Below are 22,967 nucleotides of genomic sequence, written 5' to 3'. Positions count from 1 at the left end.
TGGTGAAGTTGACATTATGCCATACACAGCACAACAGGTAAACACACACTCTAGAGCCATCCACATTCTGATCCTAGTTCTCCACTTAGAAGCTTCTCTCTCTTTAATTTTTTCTTGACTTAGGATGATAACAATTCTGGATTTTGAAAAAATTAAACATTTGACTCCCCTGAAGAAGGATAGTGCTCCCCTTGTCCTCCCAGTTGCTTGGGACCCTCTTTTCCTGACTTTTCTGCCTAGCTTAATCTTTACATTTTATTTTGAAGTTAAGCTTCTTTTGGCCTCCCAGGCTTAAGTGAGGATCCCTTCTTCTATAGTCTCCTGGCATCACTTACCTGCGCTAGCAATTGCCACCCTATTTTGTTTCCGTCTTTCTCTCCAACCAGATTGTGAGATCTCAACTTAGTTACTTTTGTATCCCAGGCACCTAAAAGGTGCATAGTAAATGCTCAGATATTTATGAAACAGATAAATGAATAGGTGAATGAATGGATAGAAAGTTAGAGCAAAAAAAAAAAAAAAAAAGTAAGTAAGTAAGTAGACAAAAGAGAAGAGGATATTCTTGAGACTTGTGAATTTCTAGCGGTGAGGTCCCAGGCTAGAGTCTGTCCCCACGCCCCCCCGCCCCCCAGGAAAAGTGAGAAATTCCCACCAACCCAAAGACTCAGGCTACCTTGCTAGACCCTGCCTTCTCTAAGAAGATTCCACAACACAGGCGAAGCCGCCAAACGACAGCAGTGGCCACAGTAGGAGCAGAGCTGCTTGCTCTTGGTGCGCTGGATCGCGCGCCCTGCCTGTCTGTGGGGCGCAGAGAAGACGAGCACCACGAACTCCCCCAATTCCCGCCCGAGATTTTCTCCCAGGGTCAGCTGCGGAGGCAAGGGGGACCATTTGGGAGAGAAGCTGGCGGGGCAGTTACAGCCCCCAGAATCCCCCCGACTCCTATTGTGTCACCTCCCTCAGGCTGCGCTCCTCTCTGGAGACGTGCACTGGGCCCGGGGCCGCCGGGGCGGGGAAGGGTCGGACCCGGGGCGGGGAGACAAGTGTTTATATATTGAGCAGCAGGGGCATAGGAGCTGCCACCCGCTCGTCCGCGGGACACCAGAAGACGAGAGACTGCCCGTGCCACCGCCCGTCCCTTCCGGGTCCCGGAGGAGGTCTCCGCGGTGGTTCCCGGCTGGCAGCACTCAGCGGTGCGCTCTGCCCGCGAAGCGCGCGCTGGGGATACCCGCCTAGGGACCGGGAAGTGCAGGGCTAGGGCTGCGTAGAAGTTTCCCCGAGGTAAGTTCAGGAGCCAAAGTCCGCTGGGACTATAAAAGCCAGAACTAGGTTTACGAGTGGGGAGTAATTGGATGCAAGGGATCCTCCAGAATAGAGAGGGCTGCACGAGAAGGATGCAGTGCAAGGAAAGAAGGAATTTCAAAAGCCCCAACTCGCCTTCTTTGGTTTTTCTTTCACCTCTTGCTTGCACTTAACTTCCTTCACTTCGCCTTGCTTTAAATTTTTTCTGCAACCGATTGTTGAAGAACCTAGGAGACCCTCTGTGGTATATTCCCTCCTTTGGGCTTACTGCCCGCACACTCCGCTGCCTCCAAGGGCAAGAGGGGCCTCACCCTGCACTGTGTCCCCACGCCCAGCACAGCGTCTGGCGCGTGGCAGACACACAGGGCCACTCTGGGGAGTAATGAATGAGGTTGACCAGCCTTAGCCAGGAAAAGTGGTTGCAAAGCCTGTACTTTTGCTCTGGCAAATCACACAAATCTATCAAAAATAGAGGTTTTATTGTCTGAAGGGAGGAGGGGAATAGGGGAAAAATGCACGTTTTTATCAATTTCAGGAACATCTTGCTATGAGTGGAGCCTCAGCTGCCTGGCTCAGTGTCAACTGTGGGAATAATTTTGATATAGGGAAGAGGCTGGATGGAAGACGGAAAGTCTTCGGACTAGGAAGTGACTTTCTTCTGTGTCCTCTTTGGATAAAGACTTCTCATTTCTCCTTTTAGAAGTCTACTCTATGGAAATGTTTGAAGAGGACCTTTAAACAGTGTGTGGGTAATTTGATAGGGGAGTTAGGTGGTAATGTTGAGAAACATCTGAAATGGTTAAAATCATAAGACCTGAGATAGGAAGAATATTGGAAACTTTTTGTTTAGAACTTCTGTTGCTACATAATATAGCAGTTATTGATTTTTTTTAAGGATCTATTTAATAAGTACTCTTTTCAATATAAAGCTTCCAAGTATGTCATGTGGAAGTTACAACGTTAAACTTACTGTTTCCTGTCTTATAGGGTCATACACACACAAATCCTGACACTCCAAAATAAATGGTTTAAGACACATAGCCTTAAAAGTTTTTATCCTTTTAAGAGAAGGTGTCAGTTCCTTCTTTCTCCCTCATTTCATTCCAAAATATTAAAAATGCAGAGGAGAACTTGGGGGAAAAAAGGATTCCTTTCCACTCAAATGTTTTGGTATGTTTTAAATGCTGTGCCATGTGAAATTGAATTTTATGACACTGATAATGTTTTATGTTAAGTACTCATTAGGAAGTAAGCTTCTTTTTTGTAGTAACCTTTTGATTTTGCTACATCTCCTTGTGAAGTAATTCTTCAAAAATATCCTTGTTTAAAAAATACTCTCATTAAATATGAAATACAATTTAGTTTTCCCATTCTCTTCAGATAAACTAAACTTCAGAAAATGTTAAGTATTTTGAATATTAAGGCAGGAAATATTTATTTATTATTTGCCTAGACAGTAGCAAAAACAGCTAATGTTGTCACAAAATACTGGTCAGGCTATAAGAATTATGAATAGAAATTGACACATTGTTTATTCATCTATATGTACAGTAGTATACTATATAGTCCTATTAATATAATGGTATTGAAAATGACTGAAAAGAACTCTCAGTAAATATCATTTGCCCCTACAATTTCTCAAAAATATGAGATTATTAGTTATACTCACTGCAGATAAATAAAAGTGTTCCCATCTAATGAGTAGGTGTGTGAAATTAAAGAATGCTCACTCCTACAGTCCCAAGAAATAAGTGAATATTTTATTTTCTATGCTTCTATTTATAATTCTATGAATGTCACGAATATAAGACTTTTTCAGAGTAATTAAATGTTGGTCAAAATATTTTTTCTCCCTTCCTGACCTGTTGTTATTTAAAGTATCGAGTGGCTTAGCTTTGCTCTCAAATAGGTCTAGGTTCAAGTTAGAGCTGAGCTTAGCGAGTTCATTGAACCTTGCTGAGTTTTACCTTTCTCACCTGTCACACAGAACAGAGATACTTACCTACTTCACAGGAATATATGAGAAAAAACAAGAACCTTGTAAAATACCAAGCACAGGTGGGTCATAAGTCAGACTATGGTGATAGTGAGGTAGTGATAAAGTGTAAGGATAGAACTATTCCCAATAATTCACTTAATGTTGAACCCAGTTTTATTCCATGTTCTGGTTCTCAATAAAATACCTCATTTCCATGGAGGAAAATATGTGACTAACTGAAATGAATGACTTGCCAAACATCATATCTCCTCTTCTTTCTGCAAGTGTTCCAGTTTGAAAAGGATGGTTTAAGGAAAGACTTGTCACTCAGGCAGGCTGCTGTTCTGGAAGAGATGTTTTAGGGGATGGGGATGGTTCTGTGGAGTTTATTATATATTTCTCATACAGGTAGGGGAAATTTTTCTCAGACAGGTCAAGTTGTTCCTACAGGTAGGTGGCTTTAAAAAGTGCAATTGGTGTTTTTGTTTCTGTGAATAATGGTTTTGTGATAATAAAAATATCTTTCTGTTTTCAGCAGCAGCATATTATATTTAATTTTTTCAGAATTTTAAAACAAAATCTCCAAAAGTTCACCCTAAGTTGTTCAAGGAATGGGGATTTGAAAAGGTATAAAGGATCTTGTACAAAACAGTGACTAATTAAAAGCCAAACTTTTAAATGAAGAAATAATAGAGTCTTTGTCTCACTGCTTCTCCTCATTTCTCACCCTCCTTCCAAAACTGTTCTATTCTTGGAGTGACCCCAAAACCCTGGAACGGGAATTTGGGAGAGATTATCATGAATAAAACTGGAAACAGTTTAGCTAATATAAATCATGTGCAGAAGAAAAGATATCTTGTATTTCTTATAGTACCTGGCACTTAGTAGGTACTCAGTAAATATTCTATAAATCATATAAACATTCTATAAATCTGTTAAAATTTCAAATATCCAGCTGAGGCATGTTTTTCATGTGAAGCTGGAGCAGTTGCACTTAGAAAATCCGTAGCATGAAAAATCTCAGGAAAATCCATAGCATGCAAAATCTCAGGGAAAATCCATAGCATGCAAAATCTCAGGCAGGGCAAAGGAGGTAACATCATCTTTCTTTGTGTCCCTGTCTCTGAAGTTCAGCCTTGCTAAAGCAAATAACAGCTGGTGTATTATTACTGACTCTTAAATCTTACCTTTATTAGTTATCTGGATTGACTGAGATAAATTCAAACATTAGATATTCTTTATAATTCCAAATAACAGGCCTAAGAAAATTTGCTGATTTAATTTTGTCATGATAATTCTCCAAATGCTCAAGTGGTAGAAGGGAGAGAAGAAAAATAAAACATAAAAACTTAGTTTTACGAATGAAAACCTCGACATTCTCTTTAAGTCACATATTTAAGGCTTAAATATCCACATAACCATTTTTTTAAACCACTTCCAGTTAAGAATTTGGACTTAATTGGACTCCAGGATGTTTTGTAACACCCTGAGTACTATATCCTACATTGTTCAGGGGAAAGATTTTTGCCAGAATTAGTTGCCAAAGGCATTTGTGTTGGCTTGAAAAACCATAAGCTAATCACTTATTGAGTCCTTTAAAAACAACTTGATTAATGTTGGGCAAGATATTGTGACTGAAAGTCTCCGTTATATGAATCCAAATACAGCTGAACTTTGAAGATCATAAGCAGGTCATAGTCATATTTGGCTATTATTGTTTGGTGTGTGTGTGTGGGGAAATCCCACAGTGTGTCAATTGACCCATATACCATCTTTTGGTACTCCTACCTCACCCTAAGCTAGAATGTATAGTTGACTGTATAGTTGGGAGAGGTAGAATCTATGATACTAAAAAGACTGTACATATATAGATATTGAGTTGGCCTCAATGTCCAGGCTTTTCTCTGCTGGCTTTCAGATGATGTTGGAGCCCTGCCCACATTCCCTCCTTCAGTGTATGCTAGAGGCTATGTACTTCATGCACTGTGGTTCTGCCTGAAGGTTTTCTCTGGCCATGGGCACATGCCTGACCCATGTGGGGTAGGACAGAGGCCTGGGTCTTAACACCCCTGGGAGCAATACTTAACCAATAACAGGTGAAAGTAGGTGAGTAAATATTCCATTTGCTCACATCCTGGGGGAGGCAACTCCTGAGGTATCATCTATACATTCTTCTGAGATGCCCAATGGAACTGAGTTCCAGTTGCCCACAGTAGGGAATTACCTGCTCATTAACACTGGCTTCCTTTCCTTCACCATCTCACTTCTCCACTCCTCACCTCCCAAATAAACTAATTGCATGAATTCTTTTCCATGCTTTGCTTTTGTCCTCACCTACCATCAGCTTATTAGTTACTTCAGTAAACCAAGGGTAGCTCATGAACATCATTCTAGCCAAAAATTAAATCAAGAATGGAATTCTTGCTTTCTACACTGGAGAACAGAATTTTGTCTAGCTAATGCCATTTTCACTTATGTGTGGGTCAGTTAGTTTGTAGGTCATGGCCTGATCCTAAATCCCCATCAGCTCTTGGGAACTGTCCTGGGACATGGTAGAGCTGTCAGGGAGGACTCAATGTGGCAGTGAGGGCTTGCTGCCACTCCACAGTTGGAGAATAGTGTAAAGAACACATTCTGCTGATCATGGAAATTGGTTCAAACACATTATCTGTGAAGGAGGAGCTGGTCCGTTGGTATTCCTGTTAGTTGTTCCTATTCCCTACACAGGTTTGGTCACCATTAACTTACTAGTGACTTAATCCATACCATCGGGCCAGACCTCACCTGAGAACTGCAGACCTGCTTATCTAACTTCCAATAGGCACTTGAACATCACACACCACAAAAACAAGCCCAAACAGTACCATTTATCTGTCTCACAAACCTTCCTCTCTTCCAGTGAGGGGCACAACCCAATGGCCTCACCAGAAAGCTTTTCAGTATCCTGGAAGCCCTGTCCTCCCGAGCCCTCATCAACAATCCCATATAGTTGGTTTCCAAATCGTAACAATTTAATTGCCTAATGATCTCTACAACCTTCTCCCTGTCATCCTTGCTCCTAGTTCCCAAAATGCCATCATCTCTCACTCATATAACACCTGCTTCCTAGTCCACTTCCCCTCCTCCATCGAGTCTTGATCCCTTCATAGTATTCTCCGTATTTCATTCTGAGTGAACTTCCTAAAACCATCTGCTCATCTTTTCTCTACTAAAGAGCCCTAGTAGTTTTGGATAAAATACAAAATCCTCATCCTGGTTGAAAATTCTCCTACCATCAAACTTGTATCTCCTTCTTCTGCCTCATGCCTTCTTATTTCTTTGCCACCACTCCAAATCCTCCAGTTCCCTAAGAAGAACTTGCTCTTTCCCATCTCTTTCCATTTGCATCTGGAATCTCCTAGAGTAGTATTCTCTGGACCCTAAACTGGGTTAACTATTTCTCTCCCTTTATAGCTTAACTACTACGTTCATTCCTCTGGGAAGCATTACTGTACCATTTCTACTGGGAAAAGGTGCCCTGAGTCCCCAGAGTACCCTGGGGCTCCCTTAGTAATATTGCTCACTCAGACTGTGACTTCCTAGTCTTTCATGTTCACCAGGCCATCTTCAGTGCCAGCCACTTAGTAGATACTCAGTGAACACCTGTTGTATGAATAAATGAGCTGAAATCAGGTGCCTTACCAACTGATGATCATGGACAAATCACATAACCTCTCTGAACTTCCATTTTCTCACCTAAAGTGGAAATAATATACAAGTGCAGGGTGATGGAGAGCATTGGTAGGAAAGATGGCTTTTTGATTCCTGACACATAGTGCTCAATAAATACTGGTTACTTTGGATTAGGCAAGATAGAATAATATTGTATTGACTGTGTGATGTTTTAGGACTGCAGAGGTCATATTTCTGGATGTATAAGTAAATATGCACCTTAATGGCTTTGGGAGGAACCAAGAGAGGAAAAAAAAAGTGTCATTTAGCTAAAATGTCCCATTTTTATGATGTTTTTTCAAATCTTGCATAGGGTGTGTTTTTGGAAATGTAAGAGATATAAAAACATGTAATGGCATCTAATTCCCTTACACAGTTTCTTCCAAATGATCCTACTTGGGCTTCAACATCTGCATTCCCTGGATTCATGCCATGAATCCGGCTTCTAAACTGGAGAGCTTTTCCCATGAGTTTTGCCTTAATAAATGCCTCCCCACTGTGATTCATGCTTGGTTTTCCCTCTTCTCCACGATTACTGTCATCATCCTGCAACAGCACCATGAAGCACCTAATTGTTGGGCCTCCAGGGAACTGTCATCAGAAGGCTCAAGAACCAAGTGGCACATTTATAGGTGATTTAACTGGGTGAAGGTGAGCTCTAAACAAATTCATAGGCTTGAACTGGTCAGTGATTAAAGCAAAAAAAAAAAAACACCCTTATTAGTAGTGGGTAGTGAGTTAAGTATATAATCGTGGTAAAAATTGGGATAATAGCACTTCAGGGAACTGTCAGAACCACTTAAAGTGTTTTTTTTTTTTTTTTTTTTGTGGTGCTGGGGATGGATCCCAGGGCCCCACACATGCTAGGCAATTGCTCTACCATGGAGCCACGTCTCAGACCCAAGGTTCTTTGGTGGGAAATTACTTCTTTGGCAAGCTTAGTTCATGTCTATAGCAAAGCAGTTTTCAGGCTCAGTGGGCCAGAGGTACCCCAGTCCACCCCAGACACACAACATTTGCAAATCCCCTTTGTTTCTATATATTGCAAAATGTCATGGCACACAGAGTCACTTATAATTCAGTCACTACATTAAGAAGCATAGACAAATTGATAGTTGATGGTATTGTCTGTTTTGGAGCCCGACCTCATTTTCTTGGAGAGACTTGAATAGATAAATCCCCAAATATTTCTTCCGAGGTGCAAAATACTTTAAAAAAGATGCCTTTTTGCTCCCCAAAATGTGAGGGGTTTCATTTATTTGCTCATTTATTTATTGGCAATCCACCAGGTCTCTCCATTTCTTCATGGAGAAAGTTGCCATTAGCCATAGATGTGCTGCTGTCATCTCAGTCATCAGCTGCAAGTCATTGAGTTGGGTGGTGCATGGGACACTGAGAGGTTGTAATTCTGTACCTTCTATGCCTTCTAAATTGCCCACAGGGAAAGGAGATGGGTGCTGTGGATGCAGAGTGCAGCCACCACACTAGCTTCAGTCAGTAAGCGAGAGGAGACTGGACTAGGACTACCCCAGATAGAGGCCGATGGTTGACTCCAGGTCTTCACAAAGGGCATTTTGAATATTCCAATCCAAGGAGTTTTCTATGTCAATGAACTCAGCCCTTATTAAGGACTTGGAACACATTATTGTTATGGTTTACATATGAGCTGTTCCCTCAAAGCTCCTGTGTTAGTGCCAGAATGTTCAGAGACAAAGTGATTGGGAGCTGTAACCTCATCAATCCATCCTAGTTTGAATGGACTGACTGGGTGATCACTGTATACGGGTGGAGCGTGGCTGAAGGAGATGGGTCATTGGGGACATGCCCAGGAAGGGGGCATCTTCCCTATAGCTCCTTCTTCTTCCTCTGCCACTTCCCAGCCACCTTAAACTGAGTAGCTTTCCTTGGTAGCATGCTTTCCGCCGTGGTGTTCTGCCTCACCTCAGGCAGGAGCCATGGACTTTGGACTGAACCTTCAAAACCATGAGCCCAAAATACATTTTTCCTCCTTTAAATTGGTCTTGTGGGTATTTTAGTCACCTCCTGGAAAAGCTAACAGCTCAGAGAGAAAAGTACCAACATCATCCCCCTTCCCAAATGAGGGTCTGAGGTTTCATCAGTTGTTCAAATGACAGCTGACCAGTGGCTGGGCAGGGTGGAGGTTGAATGCAGAATGTGGTAAAATCCAGCCTTCAACATTGCTCTCTCTCTCTATTTTGCTGAGATTGTTAATATTTCCAAGAGTCAATTCTAATTTTGCTGAATCACTTTCCATAGGATTTCAGAATTTCAGAGCAGAAATGGATTTAATGAATAAATCATTTCAAGTATTTTACCCTTCCTTCCAATTAAAATCCTTTAATGACTTCTCGTTGATCTAGGGGGAAAAAAAAACTATAAATCATTATTGGGTCCTGCAAAGCTATGGATGGCCTGGTCTCATTTAGCATCTTGCTCCCCTATGCTCTGTGTTCTGCTCATACCAACTTCCTTTGATTCCTTGGCCATACTATTCTTCTTCCTGCCATAGGACTTTTGCATGAGCCCCTTCCTGGAACATCACACTCCTCTTGGCCTGGTAAATTTCACTATTCCTTCATCATTAGCTCAGACTGCACTCCCTCAGAGAGCCTTCCTCAATCTCTCTGAGCTAATCTTTTCTCCTTATTATGTGGGGCCTTATGTGCTGTGGTTGGAAAATGGTGAGACATGGTTAGATTTGGGGTATATTTAGAAGGTACTATTGATAAGACTGGCTGATGGATTGGTTATGGGTTTTCGGTGAGACCTCTTCTTGACGGGTACCACAGTTGTGACTTTACAGTTACTGATGTAATTATTTCTTAAATACCCCGTATCCTCAATAGACTGTAAGCTCCATGAAGACAAAACCTAAATCTGGTTTTATTGTTTATTGCATGCCCTTTCCCTAAGATAGCAACTAATATTTAGTAGATGCTCAAAAATATTATTTGAGTGAAAGAATGAATGGATAAATATGAAAACTAAAAACTATTTTACGGATGAGGACAATGAGCCTCTGTTGGGGTTCCTTGAGTCTGTGACATTTTTCCTCTTCTTCTTTAAGCTTGTGTTCTTTCCCAGGACTGATCATTGATCTTATCTTACTATTGATGTATGTCATGCCTAGGACCCAAAAAGGTCGGCCTAAGCCATCTGACTTATGTCCTATTTTGAAAGACACTACAGATCTTCAGCCAAGAGCAGCTGGTGTGCTTAATCTTCACACGAGAAGTTAACCATTCAAAAATGTTCACTCCCCCACAAGGGCATCTTGAACGAAATCATTTGGGGCAAACTCTGATTAAGACGGAAAGGAGAATAGAATGTAATCAAGAGTTTCCTCTGTTCTCTTGGAAGAGAACAGCTGCCTGAAATGTAACTTTCTCAAGCAAGATCATATCCTTGGCCCCCTGCCTTTCTAATTAAATTCCTGATATATATGGGTAGTTCATTTGATGAACAGATGGTAAAATTGGATCCTTGCTCTGCAGAGGTTTACCAAAGCACTTGAAAATTTCTGTCTGATTTAATACTAATATGTAACCCTAAAATACAAAAGGAGAAAATTAAATCTAAGCTAGCTGCTCATCACCCAGAACCTTCCAGACTGCATCCTCTCTGGTCTGAATAGTAATTTGTTCCTTCCCATCAAGTGACTTCCTTTGTTTGTTGTCCCCCACTTAGAAGAAACACCCAGTGGGGCTTATGCTTTTCAGGGATATTTCTCATGCCCTGAAACCCAGCTTCTACCCTCAGGAGGCTTTCAGTCTAGCAGACAGATTTGACAAGTGCTTTGAAGAAAAACAATAAGATGCTACAAAGGGAGAAAAAAATCACCAAGGGGACCTAATTTAATGAGGAAGTAGCAGCAATGCAATGAAGACCCAGAGGATGGGGACCGAGCAGGATCAAGGACAGAGGGACAATAAAAAGTGGCCACAGTGGGTGGGTAGCAGTGGTCAAGATGGGCATCAGACAGGGCTTCTCCATCTTTGATGTGCATACAGATCACCTGGGGAGCCTGTTAAACTTCAGCTTCTGATTCAGTGTGCACAACAGGAGACTCTGCCTTTCCAGCAGGTGCCAAGTGGTGCAGATGATGCTTATCTGTGGGTCACATTTAGAGAAGCAATGGAATAGAGCAAAGGTTGGCAGAGTTTTTCCATAAAGAGCTAGATAATAAACATTTTAGACTTTAAAGGTCCTTCTTTTTTCCCTTGAAACGACTCAACTGTGTCATTGTGGTGTAAAAGCAGTCAAGATAATGGCTAGATAACAATGTGGAGCTGTTAGCACAACACCTGCTCAAAGTGTGTGTGTGCTCTAAATAGGTCAGTGGTAGTCTTATTAGCTGTGCAACTGTGGGGAAATTCATTAGCTTCTCCAGTTTTATTTCCTTCATCTTTAAAACAAAGGTAAACTCTGCCTCACAGGGTTTTGCAAGTTAAACGCTTGCAATGATTAAGTTAGGGTGCGTAACCCTTAGCTGGGCCATGATGCCCCAGTTCCTTGGTCAAACATCAGTGGCTGCGAAGGGAGTTTTTAGATATAATTTACAGAGGATTTTGAGTAAAGCATAAGGTGGGTAGGCCTCATTCAATTGGTTGAAAGCTGGAGGTTCCCAGAAGAGAAAGGCCTTCTGACTACAGACTCAAGATTGCAACATCCACTCATATGGGAACTTCCAATTTGGGGCTTGCTAGCCCCCATAAGCAGGTGAACCAGATCCTTAAAATCTCTCTCTTTTCTACCCCTGTCTCATGCACACATGTGTCCTATTGGTTCTATTTCTCTGGAGAACTATGACTAAAACAACGTGCTTAATATGTGTAGGTCAAATCTTCTCAACCCAAATTGTTTCTCCACCATTGATATCTGAGCTGCGTGATGCTTTCTTGTAGAGAACTGTCCTGCACATTGTTGGACATTTAGCATTGTCTGTGGCCTCTGCCCACTAGATGCCAGTGGCCACCCCCAACCCCAGGAGTAAAAATCAAAAATTTCTTCAGACATTGCCAAATGTCTCCTTGGGGGTGGAAAATTGCCTCTGGAAAGGAAACACTGGTACAAACCACTACAAAAATGTGGGAACATTTTTCCCTAGTTCACTCCCCCCTAAGCCAGGGCTACACTGCTGCCCCAGCAACCCACACACCCTTCCCTTGGCATTGTTTTTATCTCCAACACCTGTCATACAGCTGGAGTTCGGTAAATCTTTGTGGATTGCATACCTTTTGGCTAGTCCTCCTGCTCAGCAGAGGGCAGTGCAGTGAGTGAGAGGGAAGACTCTCAAAGTGTGGCTCCCAGACCTGCCACATTTGCATCACCTGGGACATGGTTAGAAATGCAAATCCTGGAGCCCACCCCAGACCTACGGATTAAATAAGACTATCGTTGTCCACAAAGTGGGGAGGCGGTGCTTAGGATGAAATATGAACCTTGAAAAATAGCAAAATGGCCAAATGACTGCACAAATTTGCATGCCGTATTTTGCATTTTGTTTTAATTTATTTTCTCCTTCTGATAGCATTTGGCAGGGTCTTTTCTTTGTCCTTCTGAGATTAATATATAAATTACCTAATGGGGCAGTTGCCAAGGCAAAGCAATTTGTCTCCTTATTGACTTCAAGTTCCTGGAAATGATGGCACTCATAAACACTTCTCTCTACCCTCACTGTCTAGGTCTTTTTTCCCTCAGGGGATACTTGTGCTTGATACTGAGGATTTTTTCTTTCAGAATTTATTGAAGCAGGTACTTTGGGAAATTTTATTTCTGAACACCCATGAGCTTTTTTTTTTTTTTTTTTGCCAAAGCACTGAGATGCCTCTTGTTTAATTGTCTACATCCTTACCTTCAGCTTGTACAGGTCAGCCTGCCTCCCTCCGCCCCCACCGCCATCAGACTTCAAGTTCACTAGGTCAAGGCTGTGTTTACTGGATTTGCATTTCCAGGGGCTGTGTACTGGCTAAAGCAGGTGACTATACTCATGAGTATGACAGTGATTTACTAAGGCTCCAATACTATGTGTCCATCTTTTGTCTGTGGTGCATATCCACTTTATAATATGTGAATACCTTATATTCAGCATTTCAAAAAAGTAAACCTTGTATTTCCCCTTTCCATACCAGCTATTTAATTTTACAGAACCATTTCAAAAAGTAGTGCCCTAAAAACAATTATCTTGTCTGTGGAGTGACTGGGTTGCTGGGCAGGTCTTACTTTGTGGGTCTCAGTCAACTGGTGTCTGGTGCTGGAGTCATTGAAAGCCTTTTAGTCACTTGTCTAGCACCTGGGTTGGGATGACTGGCTCACCTGGCAGCTCTCCCAACCTCTCCACCTGGCATACAGCTGGAGTTCAGTAAATCTTTGTGGATTTCATACATTTTGGCTAGTCCACGGAGTTGTCTCAGGTTTTCTCATAGCATGTTGGTCTCAGAACAGTGGAACTCAGATTGGGTCTGGCTTCACCCAGATCAAGCGATCCAGGACTTTTAGCATAGAAAGGCTCAAACTAGCACTGATTCAAGGAAAGGGAATTAGATTTCCCCCTTTCAATGGGAACATTTGAAAAGGCTGCTTTCCTTTTCTATGATACTTGATCTATCATATTTTCTAACAAGTGAAATTTGTTGTCTTTGGTAATAAATTCTTCCATAACCCTACATCCAGAATATTTCTAAAAAATTAATGTATATTGAAATGAAAATAGAAGCGCATTTAATATTTTTGGATCCTTTATTTTTTAAAATCATTTTTAATCTTCATCCTTATATCCAAATTCATACTTATCTTCATAAGTTTTCTTAAATATTTTTTGAAGTCACCCCCTTTTCTTCATTCATTTTCTACTTCCCAAGGGTGAGACGTCATTGCTCCACCTAGTTTAATATTAATATATTTCATCACTTCATCGTCTGCTTCTCACTTTTTAAAACAATTTTTTAGTTGTAGATAGACATAATATCTTTATTTTTAGGTGGTGCTGAGGCTCGAACCCATGGCCTCATGTGTGCGAGGTAAGCACTCTACCACTAAGCTACAACCCCAGCCCCATCTGCTTCTCATTTACTCTACAATCCTCTATCAGATTGGTTTTCCTAAGAACAGAACACTCCTTTTTTCAAGAATCTATGTTGGTGTCTTCTCACCTCATGTGTTATTACCATCTAACATTTCATTTTGATGATTCCCTTCAGAAATACAGAAGAGCACAGTAAATAATATTATAAATATTTCTTACCCATTTTAAAGCTACGAAAACTATTATCTTACATTAATAATTCTAAGTTTTTAAAGAAAATACACCAGATAGTGCTGAATTCCCCTTCCCTGATCCCATTTTTCCATTTTGCCTTCCCAGAGAGGGCCAAAGTTGATTTGTGTTATTTCAAATTTTGCTTTAATGGACATGTGCTTAAAACAATTACGTAGTACAGATGCTCCTCAGCTTACAGTGGGGTTATGTCTGGTACACTGAAAATATCATAGGTTGAAAATGCATGTAATACCTCATCTACAGAACTCCAGAGCTTAGCAACACAATACACTGTAGGGGATTGGCTGTCCTTGGGACTGAGTGGCGGATTGAGAGCTGTGTCTGGTTGGCACTGCCCAGCCCTGTGAGAGAGTATGGCACTATGTATTGCTAGCTGGAGAAGAAGTCAAAACTCAAATATTGAAATAAAGTTTCTATTCAGCGTGTATGGCTTTCATGCTATCATAAAGTGAAAAAAATATATAGGTTGAACCATTGAAAGACAGGGACCATTTTTATTTTGCTGTGTTTAAGGATTTTACATGGATGGTAGTACACTTATTCTGTCTCTCCTCCAGGAATTAGGAGCCTTGTTGTGGGTAATTCATATCAACCTACAACAAGTAGTTTTCTTGCTGTGATTTTGGGATTTATTCCTATTAAAGTATGTAGATCTCAATTATTCATTTAATGCTTGAATAATAATCCCAAGAATGAGAATGCGCCTGTTTAATTACTGTTTCTTTGTGTGCATATTTAGATTGTCTACAACTTTTACATACATATATGTCTCCTTGTACAGGTACAACAGTTTCTCTAGGAAACTACTTTAAATGAAATATTTTTAAATTAATTAACTAATTTATTTATTTATTTTATTTGGTGCCAAGAATCAAACCTAGTGCCTCACCCATCCTTGGCAGGCGCTTTACCACTGAACTACAACCCCAGCCCTGAAGTCTTTGATTTTACTCGATATTGCCAAATTTCTCTCTAAAGCAAAGGTATCAGATGATATTCCCCTAAGCCATGTCCATGAGTGCTAATTTCCTGATACTCTTTTCAGCTCTCGGTATGGTCAAATACCTTAATTTTCTCCAGGCTAATGGGCAGGAAATGAGATCTTATTATTGTTTTAATACGCATTTGCCGGATGCTGGTAAGATTAAGGATCTTTTCAGGATGTATCTATTGACCATTCAGATTGCCTCTGCTGTGAGCTGCATATTCAAATCCATTGTCCATTTTTCTATTGGGTTCATTCAGTGGTTTCTATTGATTTGTAGAAATACTGCACATATTCTGGACATTAATCTTATTGGTTAAATATTTTCCTCTAGTTGCTTGTTTATTTTAAATGTCTTTTGACAGTATTTAAGGTTTGAATGTGCTTGCATCCCACCCCTTTCTCCTCTGTGGCCTGTACTTTACCATGTCATCCTCAAGAATTCTTCCAAAGTATTTTTTTGGTTTGTATCTCATCATATTCCTTTAGGAGCATCTTTTGTGTGATTTGTCAGAGTTTAATCTTAATATACATCTGTGCTTTTCCTAAATAATACAAGAACCAAGAATACATTTTCTTTAATTATACCTGTCGCATCTTCCATATTATTATTGTTGAGTACTTTAATTAACACCCCAGATTATACATTATTTCTTCATGGTTTCCTGCATTCCATTTTTTTCTAGCTGGGTTTAATTTTCTTCTTTTTCTTCTTCTCCTTCTCCTCCTCCAACAACAACAACAATAACAATGACAACTCCTCCTCCTCCTCCTCCTCCTCCTCCTCCTTCTTTTCATCAGGGATTGAACCCAGAGCACTTAACCACTGAGCCACATCCCCATCCCTTTTTATTTTTATTTAGAGACAGGATCTTGCTAAGTTGCTTTGGGTCTCACTAAATTTCTGAGGCTGGCTTTGAACTCATAATCCTTCTGCCTCAATCTCCTAAGCCTCTAGGATTACAGGTATGCACCATATTTTTTAGTATCTACCAAGAGTTTCTTTGTAAATGCTTTTATTTCACAATCATTTTTAAAATTACAAATTATCTGAGTACCAAGTTTTTCCTGCTAAGCAAAGACATATTATTCTCTGACATCTTTGTCTTTCCTTTTTACTGGTGCATCATAATTATACACAACAGTGGACTTATTGTTACATATCTGTACCTGCACACAACATAACAGTATAATTTGGTCAGTTTCATTCCGCAGTACCTCTCCTTTCCCTCATTCACTTCCTCTCCTCTACTGGTCTTTTTTCTATCATCATGAGATCCCCTAATTCCTTTTTCACTCCCTAGTTTCCACATATGAGAGAAAACATATGACCCTAGACTTTTTTTTAAAGAGAGAGAGAGAGAGAGAGAGAGAGAGAGAGAGAGAGAGAGAGAGAATTTTAAAATATTTATTTTTTAGTTTTTGGTGGACACAACATTTTTATTTTATTTTTATGTGGTGCTGAGGATCAAACCCAGCACCCTGCCATGCCAGGTAAGCGTGCTACCGTTTGAGCCACATCCCCAGCCCACACTGGACTTTTTGAGTTGCCTTGTTTTGCTTAACATAATGTTCTATAGTTCCATCAATTTTTCTTGCAAATGGCATAATTTTGTTCTTTTTAAATAGTGGAATGATATTCCATTGTTATATATACATTTTCTTTATCTGTTCATCCATAAACTAGGCTTGTTCCACAATTTGGCCATCATTAATTGGGCTGCTATAAATATGGGTATGCTTGTATCACTATAGTGTGCTGACATTAATTCTTTAGGATAAATACTGAGAAGTGGCATAGCTGGGTCATATGGTGGTTCCATGCCTAGTCTTTTAAGGATTCTCCATACTGATTTTCATAGTGGTTGTACTAATTTAAAACCCCACAAATAGTGTAAAATGTTCCCTTCCCTGCACAACCTCTGCATTTTCTGTTATTTGCAGTTTTTGGAGGGGTGGGTACTGAATATTGAACTCGGGAGTGCTACATTCCTAAGCCACATCCCTAGTTACATATTTTATGAGACAGGATCTCACTAAGTTGTGCATGCTGGCCTTGAACTTACAATCCTCCTGCCTCAGTATGCTGAGTAGCTGAAATGATAAGGGAACACCATAATGTCCAGCTTGTTATTTCTAAGAACTGCCATTCTAACTGGAGTAAGATGAAATTTCAGCATGGTTTTGATTTGCATTTTGCTAATTGCTAAAGATGTTAAACATTTTTTTTTTTCATGGTTTTTTGGTCATTCATACTTCTTTTGAGAAGTTTGGGTTGTTTGGTTTTTTAAAGTTATTTATATATTCTGGTTGTTAGTTCTCTGTCAGAAGATTAGGCAGCAAAGACTTTCTCCCATTCTGTAGGTTGTCTCTTCATGCTCTTATTTTCTTTGCTGTGCAGAAACTTTTAATTTTTTTTAAATTATTTGTAGTTGTAGATGAACACAATATCTTTATTTTATTTATTTATTTTTATGTGGTACTGAGGATGGAACCCAGTGTCTCACACATGTAAGGGTAATCCCAGCCCCCAAAACTTTTTAATTCGATGCCATCACATTTATTAATTCTTGATATTGTTTCCTGAGCTTTAGGAATCCTGTTGAGGAAGTTGCCTGTGCCTCTATGTTGGAGTGTTGGCCCTATGTTTTTTTCTAGCAGTTGCACAGTTTCTGGTATAATTCCTAGGTCTTTGATTCATTTTGAATTGATTTGTATGCAGGGTAAGAGACTGGGATCTGGTTTCATTCTTCTACATAATGGATAGCCAGTTTTCCCTGCACCTTTTGTTTAAAAGGCTGTCTTTAATGTGTGTTTTGGGTATCTTTACCAAAGATCAGATGAATCTTTGGGTTTGTCTCTATGTTTTCTATTCTTGTATTATAGATTTGTATTATAATTTGAAGTTGACTATGCCTCTAGTATTGCCTCCACCCTCCCACCCCCCCATAGAATTGCTCTGGCTATTCTGGGTTTTTAATTTTTCCAAATGGATTTTAAGACTGTTCTTTTCTAGTTATATGAAGAACATCATTGGTATTTTGGTGAGGATTGAATTAAATCTGTAGGTTGCTTTTGGTAGTATGGCCATTTAACAGTATTAATTCTGCTGATCCATGAACATAGGCTGTCTTTCCAGTTTCTATTGTCTTCATTTTTTTTCTTCAGTATTCTGTAATTTTCATTGTACAATTCTTTCACCTCCTTGGTTAAATTTATTCCCAAGTGAGGCTATTGTGAATGGAATTGATTTCCTGATTTTTAAGCAAATTCATTATTGGTATATAAGAAAGCTAATGATTTTTGTATGTTGACTTTGTATCCTGCAGTATTCTGGCGGAACTTTTGGTATCTTCTAAGTATAAGATCACATACATCATCTGCCAACAGTGATAATTTGACCTCTTCCGTTCCTACTTTTATCTCTTTTATTTCATTCTTTTGCCTCATTTCTCTGGCTAGTGTGTTAAAAACTATATTGAATAGGAGTAGTGAGGGTGGACATCTTTGTCTTTTTCCTAATTTTAGAGGAAATGCATCCAGTTTTCTCCCATTCACCATGATGTTGGCTTTGAGATTGTCATAGTTTTTATGATAGTGAAGTAAGTTCCTTCTATCTCTCTTTTCTTCAGCATTTTTGTCATAAATGGTGCTGAATTTTGTCAAAGACTTTTCCTGCATCTATTGAGATGACTACATGAGTTTTTTCCTTAATAAGAAGTCTGCTCAGTAAATTTCATTCATTCATTGATTTATTCTACTTCCTCAAGTGAAGTTAGTTAATTTGTTTGTTTTTCCCACAAAAGTGTACTCACGTTTTCCTTTGATTCTGGAAAATTCCTACTCATGACTCCTTCAAACATTGCCTCTCATTCTCTATTATTTTCCCCTAGAATTTTTATTAGACCTATGCCAATTTTTCCTCACTCTATGCTGCTAAATTACCTGTTGGTTTTTTATTTTAATTCTTTATTTCTCTTTGCTTCCCTGGGTACCTAACTCTTTTTATTTTTTTTTAATGAATAAAGCAGAATATTTAGATCCATTCTAGTTCCAGTTAATACATTTTCCATTGGTAGATATTTTGGTGGTGGTTTTTCAAATCCATTTTCATTTTATATTCTTTATGCTATGGTAGTTTTATGCTCTATTATCTCAGTGTAATAGCTATACTTTCTATTATCTCTTTAACTACTTTCAACATATTTTACAGTCTCTTTCAAATTATTTTATTTCCTCATGCTCATGGATGCCACGTCTCCTTTCCATGTAACATTTGGCCTCCCTTTCAGAGGGGTTAGTTCATTCTATAGTTGTAATTCTTTGCTGTTGATTTCATCTTCAGAAATGTTATTTTTAAATTGTGTGAGAGATTTCTATGTATTTAAGGTTGTGAAAATATCCCTAAAGAGTAGTTTTGCCTTCATCTCAACAGCAGCATCAGAGTTTCATGATTGAAACCAATTATTACATTAATTCTTCAATTTGAGGTTGTACCATGTGTGTTTTGTATATTTAAGCTCCATACCTACTTTTTTTTTTTTTTACCAGAATTGAGTTTCTTTTCTCACTTCTTTTAAATATAGGGCTTTAATGCAACACTGTGATCAAGACTTGAAACTCTAATGTGATGATGTTTAAGTTTCATTGGTACTGCTTCCTCACTGTAGGACCTTGGACCCATTATCCATCTTCCCTGAGCCTCAATTACTCACCTGTAAAATATGGATAATAATAGAACTTATTTCATTGAATTACTAAGAATACTAACTGGTAGCTGGAATGTGGGAAGAGTTTGAAGTCATTATAGCATTTCTCCATGCCTAGAAGCCAAGTGTTTCTTTTTTTTTTTTATTTTACAGAAGGAGATGCTATTTGGCAAACTTTACTATTCAGAAAACCTCTCCACTTGTCTGTATGACATGGCAATTTCTAATTATGAGTCTTCATGAGACTCAAATTCTTCTCCCATGTCTCCTTTGCACGTAACCAAATTCTGTCCATTCTTTTTTTAAAAATTCTAATTTGTTATGTATGACAGCAGGATGCATTACAATTCATATTACACATGTAGACCACAATTTTTCATATCTCTGGTTATACACAAAGTAGAGTCACACCATTTATGTCTCTATACATATACTTAAGAGTAATAATGTCTATCTCATTCCACCATCTTTCCAACCTGCATGCCCCCTCCTCCCCCTCCCTCCCCTTTGATCTATCTAGAGTTCATCTAATCCACCCATGATCCTCCCCCCACAACCCCATTATAAATCATCATCCTTATATCAGAGAAAACATTTGGCATTTGGTTTTGGGGGATTGGCTAACTTCACTTAGCATTATATTCTCCAACTCCATCCATTACCTGCAAATGCCATGATTTTATTCTCTTTTAATGCCAAATAATATTCCATTGTGTATATATGCCACATTTTCATTATTCATTCATCTACTGAGGGACATCTATATTGGTTCCACAGTTTAGCTATTGTGAATTGTGCTGCTACAAACATTGATGTGGCTGTGTCCCTGTAGTATGCTGTTTTTAAGTCCTTTAGGTATAGACCGAGTAGTGGGATAGCTAGGTCAAATGGTGGTTCCATTCCCAGTTTTTCAAGAAATCTCCATACTGCTTTCCAGACTGGCTACACCAATTTGCAGTCCCACCAACAATGTATGAGTGTGCCTTTTTCCCCACATCCTCACCAACACTTGTTGTTTGTATTCTTAATAGCTGCCAACTCACTGGAGTGAGATGGTATCCTAGAGTAGTTTTGATTTGCATTTCTCTAATTAATTGCTAGAGATGTTGAACATTTTTTCATGTATTTGTTGATTGATTGTATATCCTCTTCTGATAAGTGTCTGTTCAGGTCCTAGGCCCATTTATTGATTGGATTATTATTATTTTTTGGTGTTAGAATTTTTTAGTTCTTTATATATAATAGAGGTTAGTGCTGTATCTGATGGGTGTGTGGTAAAAATTTGCTCTCAAAATGTAGGCTCTCTATCCATCCCATTTATTGATTCTTTTTTTTTTTTAGTTTTTAAATAAACATTTATTTCTCTCAAGCTGGCCATGAGTTTGGAAAATGCATGTATAAAATAAATGTATTACATATCAACATAAATCATTCTATCTAGAACCACAAAGTAGTAAACAAGCAAAACATTTGCTTATGTAAAACCCTCAGGAAAATCTCTTACAGGAGAATAAACTCTACTGACAATGCCTTGTAGACCTTTTCTTCTTCTCATGAGGAGCAGATGGGGTTAGCAGACCATGACTATTATCTATGTCTATTTATCAAGGTAAATTAAATTTTTCTGTGTCTATTCCAAAAGAAGAGTATGCTGTATGTCTTCACTGTTAGAAGAACATATAAAACTTGGGAATTCTCTAACTTCTTTGTTTACAAATCCTGTTCTTGGTCTTTTAGAGAATTATGGTTTCATCAGTAAGTTGAGGAAAAATCCATCTCTCAGGATGCTAAATAAGATGAAACAAAGTTGTTATTGGTTGTCAGTATATGCCAAAAGCTTCTGCCCTAGTAAAGGTAATGAAAAGCAGAAAGGGATACCACCCCACCAGCTCCTGCTCTATGATTATCCCCACAGGGCTTGACTGTGGGCAGCAAGACACCTCTATTTACCTCTATCCACTTGTGCAAAATGGATACAGAATTTATTATCAAGAATTCCATCTTTGACAGTAGGTTGAAAGCATTTCAGGCAAAGAAATCAGAGTGCAATTTAATGGCAAAAGATAGGAAGTGTCATATATATGAGAAAACTCCCAAACAACTTCATTACAAGAAAAAGGACCTATCATGTATTCTGACATTATATTATTTAATCTCTTGCTTCCTACATAATATGTGTAAGCACATTTTATTTGTAATGTGGGAAAATTATTAAAGCTAGTATGTGAGAGGAACTTAAGATACTGGGTTCAGGTCACTCTGTAACTTACCAGAGTCTCTGGCCTTGGGCACTGGGCCTCAGTTTCCACATCTCTAAAATGGGCAGAGTAATAGTATTCATCTTACAGGGCTCTTCTGAGAAACACATAAAGTAACATGTACTTAGAAAAGTAGTTGGCACAGCATGGGGGTTATAAAAATTTTACCTACTATTATAAATACCTTAGCATCTTTTGAAGAGTGCAATGTTGTGTTGCATGCTAGCCTGCCTTCAGGTGAGATAGATCTTTTTATTTATTTATTTATTTTTATTGTTGGTTGTTCAAAACATTACATAGTTCTTGATATATCATATTTCACACTTTGATTCAAGTGGGTTATGAACTCCCATTTTTACCCCATATACAGATTGCAGAATCACATCAGTTACACATCCATTGATTTACATATTGCCATACTAGTGTCTGTTGTGTTCTGCTGCCTTTCCTATCCTCTACTATCCCCCCTCCCCTCCCCTCCCCTCTTCTCTCTCTGCCCCCTCTACTGACATTCATTTGTCCCCCTTGTATTATTTTTCCCTTTCCCCTCACTTCCTCTTGTATGTACTTTTGTATAACTCTGAGGGTCTCCTTCCATTTCCATGCAATTTCCCTTCTCTCTCCCTTTCCCTCCCACCTCTCATCCCTGTTTAATGTTAATCTTCTTCTCATGCTCTTCGACCCTACTCTGTTCTTAGTTACTCTCCTTATATCAAAGAAGACA

General features: G+C 39.2%; 1 protein-coding gene across 4 annotated transcripts in view; it reads left to right on the top strand.

Moving 5' to 3' along the window:
• The first annotated feature begins 1,089 nt into the window (after positions 1–1,089).
• Positions 1,090–22,967, top strand: part of Col6a6 (collagen type VI alpha 6 chain) — a 154,106-nt gene continuing 132,228 nt past the window's right edge. For all 4 annotated transcript variants that reach the window (XR_007344131.1, XR_007344132.1, XM_048794213.1 and 1 more), the window contains exon 1: positions 1,090–1,281. The gene's annotated coding sequence lies outside the window, so the exon portion shown is untranslated. The remainder of the gene's footprint in view (positions 1,282–22,967) is intronic.

This window comes from Marmota marmota, unplaced genomic scaffold (assembly GCF_001458135.2).
Source record: "Marmota marmota marmota unplaced genomic scaffold, marMar, whole genome shotgun sequence".
Taxonomy (NCBI): domain Eukaryota; kingdom Metazoa; phylum Chordata; class Mammalia; order Rodentia; family Sciuridae; genus Marmota; species Marmota marmota.
This window is presented reverse-complemented; position numbering and strand designations above follow the sequence as displayed.